Below are 10745 nucleotides of genomic sequence, written 5' to 3' on the forward strand. Positions count from 1 at the left end.
AACAATCTGTGAAGAACTGCTTAGGTTTCCCAAACTACTGAAGAAACTACAGGAAAGGTAATTCCGGCAGGGGTTACTGCGACCACTGACTCATGGACCCTCTAACCCAAATCGTACCACCAACTCAAAAGTAGGCAGAGTAAAAGGACTGAGAATGCGTACTAATTTACATGCTAGGACAAGAGACTCTGACTAATTATTTAATAAAATAACAATGCATATGTATTAGAAAGTTGAATATGTTAATATTTTGTGTATAAATAATTGTAAATTTGAAGGCTTGGTGTGTGCTGTCTTGGGACAGGTACCCATACCTGTGCACATATGTAATAAAAGGAAATACTTCCACTCTGTGGATTGGCTCTTGGCACACCAGGTAACGGACCCAGATTTCGGACAACGCTCTCTGACCAAGCTCTTTTATATATTCCATGCATGGTGGGTGTGATGTGTAATATCAAATTTACTTTTTTGAAGACAGTTGATGTTACACAGGATTTCTAATTCAGCAGAGTGATCCAGCAATATACTCAAATCACAGTACAAGTGTAAGTTACACTTAGCAAAATATAACAATTGCAACACAGTTCAATCACAATACCAATGTGATCCCCATTACTGGTCTCTATACTATGTTCAATGTCACGATGATGGGTGCCCCCAATCACCCGTAAAAAATAACACATGGGTCGAAGCCAGCTCAAGTCTGTTGCTCTCTTCAAAATTCTTTTGTTACTTATCTAGTTTTTACACTATATGTTGGACTGAACCACCTATTCACTCCCCCCATGCGGCTCTGGCTAACTCAGGGAGACATTCACACTCTTTTAATGAAATCTGGGAGAAACATTTATACTCCAGTTGATCCACTCAACGGTTATGTACAAGTCAGCTTTCTTTGCAACAGCTGTGGTCAGTCACACCCTGTATTATTCTCTGAGCTTCATGGGCACATTACCCTTGCCTGTCTCCACTGAGCCTTCTTCCATTGTAGGGGTTTACTGGTCAATCACAATAGCAAACTGAAATTGTAAAATACTGTACAGACATTTTAGTTTTATTTTTTTGTTAAATAGCTATATTTACAAAGAAAAATGAAACAACACACAAGTTTTGGCTTTCTACCAGTTAGTAAACATTTTATCGGAATGATCTGTCCCCAATCACTACTACTCCAAAGACATATCTTAGAAGGAAAAGGCTTCCTAATCCTTTTAAAGTCACAATGCATTTGCTAACACTTAAAGCAGTGTTTCACTGTGCTCTCTGAAATGGACACAAGACTACTGAATTGAAAAGCTGATTCAGCAATTCAAACATTTTCTAACTTCAACGAATTCAACACTTAAGATTTTCACAGAAAGGAAATGAAACTTCAATTTTCCTAAAATTAGTATTCTGAATTCTTTACACGTCAGTTTCATGATGACAGTTCTAAAGGCATGAATAAGGAGGGAAAAAATGAGATTTTCTGAAGATCAATTGATATAATTTGAGAACATCTTTAACTTTAAAGCATATGTAACAATTTTTGAAGTTGTTTGCCTTATTAAAATAAATCAGAAAAATATACAACTTATATATTGTTTTTTTGAAATAAAGTTTTGTTACAAAAGGTTTTGAATTTTGTGGGTTAATTTTTTTCTTGATAATTTTCCATATTAAGGATTTGGAATATTTACATAGCATTAAATGTGCTGTTGTCATTCATAATAGTTATAAGTCTAAGAATGCCATGTTCCACACAAAAGAAATTTGTAATGGACTTTTGACATACTAAGTAACAATAAGCCATACTGTTAAGGAAGAACGGAGATTCCTTGTTAGAAGGATGTACATAAGATGACTTACAAAACAATCAACTCTTGAAAGTAATTCTGTTGACAGCACTAGAGTTCAGTATCTGAGCAATTTAAAATGAGAAACTGTTAAGTCACTTCAAAATATTTCAGTATGACTTCTGAAAGTCAGCTTTTTAAATAACAGTTTAGTGAACCAATTCTAAACCCAATACTTTGTTCTTTCATATAGCAAATAAAACACAGGTAGCTTTTTTTTGATCCAAACTGACACATCCAGATCACACTATAATAGCCTTTACAGACTACTGGTATCTTTTAGAAAAGCATCACAGCCTACCAGTTAGGCACTGATTGCCCCCGTACCTGACTGCACAGGTCACAAACAGCTAGTTGCAAGTTTCATTTAAAGAACATTCTTCAGATTAGCCATCAGCTACAACTACTCACCAGCCCAAGTGTTTTGCTTACCAAAAAATACCTAAAACCAAAGTGTGTTTTCTTTCTTAGATCAGAGCACACTTATGAAAAACAACGTGCGAGTTAGATGAATACTGTGTATGATACTATTTAATTATTTTGGATTGTTTCACACAAGAAAGGTTAAATGATGGATTAAAACCAGCAAGGCTTAGAAATTGCCAGTCATCATACTAGTTTTAATGATAACAGTACAATCATGCTAACAAGGTAAGGAGGTGTGGTGGTTTAGCCCAAGTCACCACACAGTTTCTTGCTCACCCTCCCCCTCCCCAGCGGGATGGGGGAGAGAAATTGGGAAGAAAGGAAAACTCGTGGGTTGAGATAAAAACAGTTTACTAAAACAGCAAAAGAAAACTACAAAAATAACAGAATATAAGGATATTAATATATACAAAATGAACAATGTGTGATTTCTCACCACCTGATGTCTGAATGACCGATACAGCCCATCCTGAGCAAAAATTATGGAATTGAATCCGAGCAGCAGGCAAAGGAGCAAGAGGGAGCCAGCAAGGGAGAGGGAACGATGCCAGAAAGCAAGAGAGAGAGAGATGGATGGAGGTGGAAAATGGATGCCCCCCTCCATGGGCAACCCCCACTTATATACTGAGCATGACGTTTATGGCATGGAATACTCTCTTTGGCCAGTTTGGGTCAATTATTCTGTCTGTCTTTCTCCCAGCTTCCTGCATCTGCACATTAGTGAGACTTTAACGAGACTTGGAAAGCCGGACAGTGTCCTTGGTCTCATTAGCAACAACTCTGTATAATCAGAGTGTTTTTATCAACATTCTTCACACATGAAATCCAAAACACACCAGCTACTGAGAGGAAAATTAACTCCATCCCTGCCAAAACCGGGACAGGAGGAAGACACAATATCAAGACAAGAAAATAGAGCTATATTTAATTGGGTTTTTTTTCAGCATAAAGGCAAAAGAAGGGAAAATACCAGTATGTACACTCAGAGCACAGATTATGCAGTTTTCCTCATGAACCAGTTTAATCCCATCTGTAAACTCTTAATTGTAAACCACATGAGACTATTCTGTGAACAAAGTAATTCTGAAAGGAAATATGTCAGTTGAAGATATTTCTTGGTACGTAATTTTTTTATTTCCATAACTCAGTTCAGAATTGCTGATATACATTTCAGCTGAAGGAGTATAATAGTTTTGGCACTAACAACTTGGATGAGGCAGGTCTGTTATTTAGATTCCCTAATTCTTATAATATGAATAGAATGGGTGACTGTCGTAGTTCAGCCCCAACGGGGACCAGACTACGCAGTCTCTCTCTCACTCCCCCCACTCTCCGAGAGAATAGGAGGAGATTTGACAAACAAAAGAAAACCAGGAAAAAAACCAAACACGCGGGTTGAGATTGAACAAAAAGTAAATTTAACAGTAATGACAGAAGAAAACAAAACAGTGATGGAACACAAATACAGTATAATAGCTCACAACAGATCTCCACACCCAGTCTCTTCCAAGTAGCAGGGGGGGCCTCCCTTCAGCACCCTCCTCACTTATATACTGAGCATGATGTCAGATGGGATGGAATAGCCCTTTGGCTAATTTGGGTAAATGAACCCCAGCTGTTAGCTAATTAGTTAACTGACCCAGCCATAGGGGCTACCAGCTTCAGTTTTCCACCCATCTCAGGTAAATATTAACTCTATCCTGGCCAGAACCAGGACAGTGACCCTATGCAAGTCTTCTGCAGACCCCCCTCCCCCTAAGGCAATCAATGTTAAAATATCTCCTAACAGGGGAGGAATACAAAAATATACACCCACTTTCAGTTTGTGTTGGACATTTTCACTTTCCTGAGGTATGAAAATTTAGCCACTCAAATTCCAAATCTGCATGAAAGTATCCTACAGACTCATCTGGCATATAAATTACTAAAGAACTTTTTCTCCCTAACACTAGGATTTAGTAGGAGTAGTAACATCTGACATCTAGGAAGAGAGATTATAGTAAACTAGGTCTGCGAACACAAAAAAGTTATTTACAGCCAACAACCACAATACATTTCAGTGACGGATTTATCAGTTGCTAGACCTCAAATCAAGCACTACTTTCCCTCCCCTCTGATATCCTCTACAGCTTTTCCTCTATCCACACATTTATTGTTATTTGCCTAGAAGTGTACAGAAACAAGTAGTACTGGTATACAACTGTGCAGGAGTGTATGTATATATATTTATATATAAAAATAAAATTGCAAATTACATTTACTCTAAGATGCTATATTGATGCAACTGTAGATTATTAAACAGAAGGTTGAAATAAAATGAAATTTGTACAAAATGTCCCTTGTTGACAGGGAGTCTATACAAGTGGTTCTTGTTAACAATGGGACTATAAACTACTGCTAAAAGGAAAAAAAAAGTGCTACCTAAAGTTCATCTGGTTTTCTTTTTCTTTTTAATATGAAAACATCTAGAAAAACAATACATTGTATACAGATGTTTTCAGCAAAAGCCAGCATAATAAAATACATTCTACCACTATCACAGTTAAAACATATTAAAAAATGAAGCCAGAAGAAAACCAGACCAGATTATATTCAGATAAATACAGGTTTTTATTTCAGCATATGCATACACTCAATGAATTCTAGAGATCAGATTATAATATTTTATAATGATCCTGGAACTGAATGAAAAAGTTTAAAATCTTTTTGTAAACTTTTATATTTCAACTTTGCTGCAACAACATTGAATGCAAGAGAAAGTACACTGGAGTTTAATTTATTTTTAATAATAATTTTAGCATAAGCAAATGGATAAATTAGATGCAGATTTTGCCATACTGTAGAGCAAAACCAGACCTTCTGAGAAGGTCTGGAGACAACTGCCTGTTATAGCATAAAACTATGGAAGTCGATATAATTTAGGAGTTCTAAAAATTAAAAAAAAAACATAATGAAAGGACAATTATTAACAGTAATATCCGACTGAACAATTATCCCAACATTTACCCCCCTTAGGTAATACTCCAAATGTTTCAGAACTAGGTAGGTAGCTTTACAAAGGATATTAACCTTTCAGAAATCTTCTACCATCTGAGTCAATAGTTTGAACAACTTTTGTCTAAACCATGTTTCGGCACAGGTCCTTAGCTTAGCTCCACTGTAGCTAGACATAGTATTTCAGGTGAAACATGAGGTTCATTATCTTGAAGCATTAGCGTAGTTTTACGAGAACACATGTAAACGGTAACTCTCAAAGACTGCATTTAAAGTTCATTAAAAAAAGGACAGAGACAGAAATCCTGAAAGTACCATTTCCAATGTTTCCTGTCATAGTTCTTCCCCTTGAATTAGCAAGATATAGTTGTTACCGAGACAAGCAGCACTGTTTGTTCTCTATTTCCACTGGATTTTCCCCATGACATACACTGTTAAACCACACAGCCAGTCTCTCTAACTTCATTCAATTCAGCATTTAAGAGGTCTTATTTTTGCAACAGATATATTTTGAAATAATCACAGATGGAGTGTTGTTCTGGTTTTATTTAGTGAGGGGGGGCTATGGTGGCAGCTTCTGTAAGAAACTGCTAGAAGTTGCTCCCCTTTGTTCAGTGGACTCGGCCGGGCCTAGGGCAGACCTGCTGCTGGCCAAGGCTGAGCCATTTGGTAGCAGAATGTTCCCTGATAACACATCTGCGATAACGTATTTAAGAAGGGGAAAACAGGAAAAAAAGAAGATAAGATGTGAAGAAGCTGAGTAGGGGCAAAGAGGGGGAGGTGCAAGCCTTGTGGGCCTTGCAGGCCTCACCCTCTGGCCTCCTGCCAGGTGGCCATCTGGGCCCAACTCGGTCTGGCCCGGCTGCAAGAAGTGGAGAGGAGATGAGATGTGAAGAGAACCTGAGAGGCATCTGCCTGCCTGTTGTGAAGAATTTCTTGTGAGAAGAATGGCTGCATACACCAAGGTCAGTGAAGGAGGAGGGGGAGGAGTAATGCTGCTTCTGGCTAAGATTCCTCTGCAGCCTGTGGTGAAGACCATGGTGAAGCAGGTTGTCCCCCTGCAGCCCATGGAGGACCCAACGTCGGGGCGGGTGGATGCCTGAAGGAGGCTGTGGCCCATGGAGGGCCTGCTGGGGCAGCCGTTCTGGAGGGACTACACCCTGTGGAAGAGATGACCCATGCCAGAGAAGTTTAACGAAGGACTGTGGTCCGTGGGAGGGACCCCACGCTGGAGCAGGGGAGGAATGTGAGGAGTTCTTCCCCGGAGGAGGAAGGAGCGGCGTAAAACAACGTATGATGAACTGACCGCGACCCCCATTCCCTCTTCCCCACTGTGCCGCTCGGGGGGAAAGGTGCTAGAGATAATGTTAAGCCCGGGAAGAGGGAGGGGTGGGGGGAGGTTATCTTGTTCTCTGTCTCATTATCCTGCTGTTTTTAGTAATAAATTAATAGTTTTCCCCAAGTCGAGTCTGTTTTGCCCGTGACGGTAACTTTAAGGATTTCTCCCTGTCCTTATCTTAAACCTCGAGCCTTTTTTCTTATATTATGTCTCCCTATTCCCTTGGATAGTGGGGGGAGTGAGAGAGAGACTGCGTAGTCTCATCCCGATCAGGGCCGAACTACGACAAGTCTATACTTAACTCAGGTAGCAGTAAAGGCAGCAGTAAGAACTTCATTAGACTTAGTTTTATAAAATAGTATTTTAATGAATGTGCTTAGTATTTTAAGTTTCAGGGGCTCAGTAACCACACTCCTAACTTCTGAAGAGTATAATCTCACAAGACTAATTTTCAGAACTCACATACTACATTTGAAATTGTAATGAAAACACCAGTGGAGAGAGCATGAAAGAATAGGATTCTCATCCTCTCCAAATCACAAAGCACCTATTTCTGTTTAAAAAATATTATTGTAGTTAAAGTACAAAACTCATATTATTTCCTCAGAAAGATTATAAAATATTTTTTAGCCTAGTCTGTAGCACCCTTATGCTTACATAGATGGTCACTGTGGGAGATACAAGGCACGGAAGTTAAGTGTGTTCTTGTCTGCGTTACAGCACCCATCTGTCAATAGATTTGAACAAAAAAACCAAGCAGGATTTTTTTTTTCTACCTTCTATGGAAAAAAAATCTACAAACAAAAAATCCAATCACAGAATTATTACATTTGACAATGCAATCCTGGACAACTGCTCTAAATTACAGAAACACCACACTATATCCAATTCAAGGACCAAAAGTTTGGAGATATTTCACTAGCATCTGCACATTCAAAAGCTTTGTATTACTGGGAGGTATCAATTTTGAAGTTAATTCTAATCACCCTACAATGAAGGGTAGAGTGTTTGTCTCAAACATTCACAGAAGTATACATTGCATTCTTAAAATAAATAAAATCCACATATGAAAAAAAATCAGAAAATGTGAGATTTCCAGCTCAAGAACATTAGTGTCACATTGCTGAAATTGACTACCAAAGTTTAGCTGTCTAGAAATTAAGCACTGAAGGAGATAAATTTTTCCCGTATATCAAGAACTACTTTTTTGAAAGCTTAAGTACCTAGAATTGAATCTCTACTTCTTAGAAGTATACCAAGAAAGAACTTTTTCATGCACTTTTAAATTCTACTGTAATGAAAGGGTTGTTTCAGACATTCCAGTAATCTACAAATTAAGGTAATGTCATCTAATCTACATCTGATTGGCTTGATATTTTCTTACCCTTAAAAATACAGAGGAAATTCCATACTCAACATGAATGTGGGATTTTGTCCTTAAAAAGTGGCAGCCTCCATAAATGGCATACATTATACGCAATTCCAAGGGATTCCTAACAACAGCACTGCATTGACAAGTATCAAAGATTTAACTCAGTGGGCCACCAGTGGAAACAGAGAATAGACACTGAACTGTTCCATCGGATTTAAGGGGCAAGGTTTTGGTAGCAGGGGGAGTTGCAGGGGTGGCTTCTGTGAGAAGATGCCAGAAACTCAAGGGCAGTCTTGGATGCAGTGACAATGAGATGGTGGAGTTGGAGATCCTCAGGGCAGCGAAGAGAGTGCACAGCAACCTCTCTGCCCTGGACTTCAGGAGGGCAGACTTTGGCCTCTTCAGGGATCTGATGGGTAAAGTGCCATGGGATGTGGCCCTGGAGGGAAGAGGGGCCCAGGAAAGTTGGTCCACATTCAAGGAGCACCTCCTCCAAGCTCAGCAGCAGTGCATCCCGATGAAGAACAAGTCGGGCAAAAAGGCCAGGAGGACTGCATGGATGAACAAGGAGCTCCTGGACCAACTGAAAATCAAGAAGGAAGCCTACAGAGGGTGGAAGCAAGGACAGGTAACCTGGGAGGAATACAGAGAGGCTGTCCGAGCAGCCAGGGATCAAGTAAGGAAAGCTAAAGTCCTGACAGAATTAAATCTGGCCAGGGATGTCAAAAACAACAAGAAAAGCTTCTATAGGTACGTTGGGAATAAAAGGAAGACCAGGGAGAATGTAGGCCCTCTCTGGAAGGAAATGGGAGACCTGGTTACCTGAGACATGGAAAAGACTGTGGTACTCAACACCTTTTTTGCCTCAGTCTTCACTGATAAGGGCTCTAGCCACACCACACAAGTCACAGAAGGCAAAAGCAGGGACTGTGAGAATGAAGAACCACCCACTGTACTGGAAGAGCAGGTTCAGGAACATCTGAGGAGCCTGAAAGTGCACAAGTCCATGGGACCCAATGAGATGCATCCACGAGTCCTGAGGGAACTGGCAGATAAAGTTGCCAAGCCGCTGTCCAGCATATTTGAGAAGTCATGGCAGTCTGGTGAGGTTCCTGATGACTGGAAAAGAGGTAATATAACCCCCATTTTTAAAAAGGTGCCTTTAAATTTGGTGGCCTTCTACGATGAGGTTACAGCGTTGGTGAATAAGGGAAGAGCAACTCACGCCATCTATCTGGACTTGTGCAAAGCACTTGATGCTGATATATGGCTCCGTGGCTGGTGTCACTGTCAGAATTTGGGGGTTTTTGATAACGAGATGGCCTACACAGCACCAGGCCTGCTCGTGTCAGATGGGATTCACCTTTCTCAAAGGGGGAAGAGATTCTTTGCACATGAGCTAGCGGGGCTCATTGACAGAGCTTTAAACTAGACTTGAAGGGGGAGGGGGATAATATCAGGCCTGTCCATGACAAGCTGTGGGATGGCATGCCAAGGTTAGAGGGACAGGATGCTAGCGAGATCCCTCAGCCTGTTGCTCTGAGACCGTGCTGGGTACACTGGAGCACACTTGAAGTCTTACGGAGATGAGCCAGGGGATCCTGAGGTAATAGGGGCCAACAGGTAAACACCAGTGAAATACCTCAAAGGAATTAAGGTGTGTTCCTCTAGGAAGGTGACACGGCCAACAGCCCAGCTGAAGTGCCTCTACACCAATGCAAGCAGCATGGGCAACAAACAGGAGGAGTTGGAAGCCACCGTGCTGCTAGAAAGCTATGACCTAGTTGCCGTTACTGAAACTTGGTGGGACGAATCCTGTGACTGGAGTGTGGCTATTGATGGCTACAGGCTGTTCAGAAGGGACAGGCGAGGAAGGAGGGGTGGAGGTGTTGTCCTCTACATCAAGAAATGGCTAGAGCGTGAAGAGTTGTCTCTGAAGAATAGCCATGACCAGGTTGAAAGCTTATAGGTAAGAATTAGAGAACAAGGCAACGAAAGGAACCTTGTGGTTGGTGTCTACTACAAGCTGCCTGATCAAGAGGAGCCTATTGACAAAGTCTTCCTACTCCAGCTACAGGAGACATCACACTCGCAGGCTCTCATCCTACTGGGGGACTTCAACCACCCTGACATCTGCTGGAAAAGTAGTATGGTGAGCTGTAGGCAAGCCAGGAGACTCCTGGAGTGCATCGAGGATAACTTCTTAAGCCAGGTAATAGACACCTCTACCAGAGTGGATGCGATACTGGACCTGATGGTGACCAACACAAGTGAGCTAATTGGTGACGTCAAGACTGGAGGCAGCCTGGGCTGCAGTGATAATGCACTGGTGGAGTTTGCAGTCCTGAGGGATATGGGTCAAGCGAAGAGTAAAGTCAGGACCCTGAATTTTAGAGAGCACAAGAGCTCTCGATCCCCAGATGTAAGAAACCAGGAAAGGAAGGCAAGAGACCAGCATGGGTGAGTCGAGACCTGTTGGTCAAACTAAAGGGCAAGAAGGAAATGCACAGGCAGCAGAAGCAGGGATGAGTATCCTGGGAAGAGTATAGGGACATTGTCCAGTTGTGCAGGAATGGAGTCAGTAACGTCAAGGTGCAGCTGGAGCTGAACTTGGCAGGGGATGCAATGAATAATAATAAGGGCTTCTATAGGTATGCCAACCAGAAAAGGAAGGTCAAAGAAAGTGTGCCCCCTCCTGATGAACAACACTGGTAAACTGGTAACAATGGATGAGGAGAAAGCTGAGGTACTCAACAACTTTTTTGCCTCAGTCTAC

Source organism: Chlamydotis macqueenii, chromosome W (genome assembly GCF_036417535.1).
Source record: "Chlamydotis macqueenii isolate bChlMac1 chromosome W, bChlMac1.mat, whole genome shotgun sequence".
Lineage (NCBI taxonomy): Eukaryota > Metazoa > Chordata > Aves > Otidiformes > Otididae > Chlamydotis > Chlamydotis macqueenii.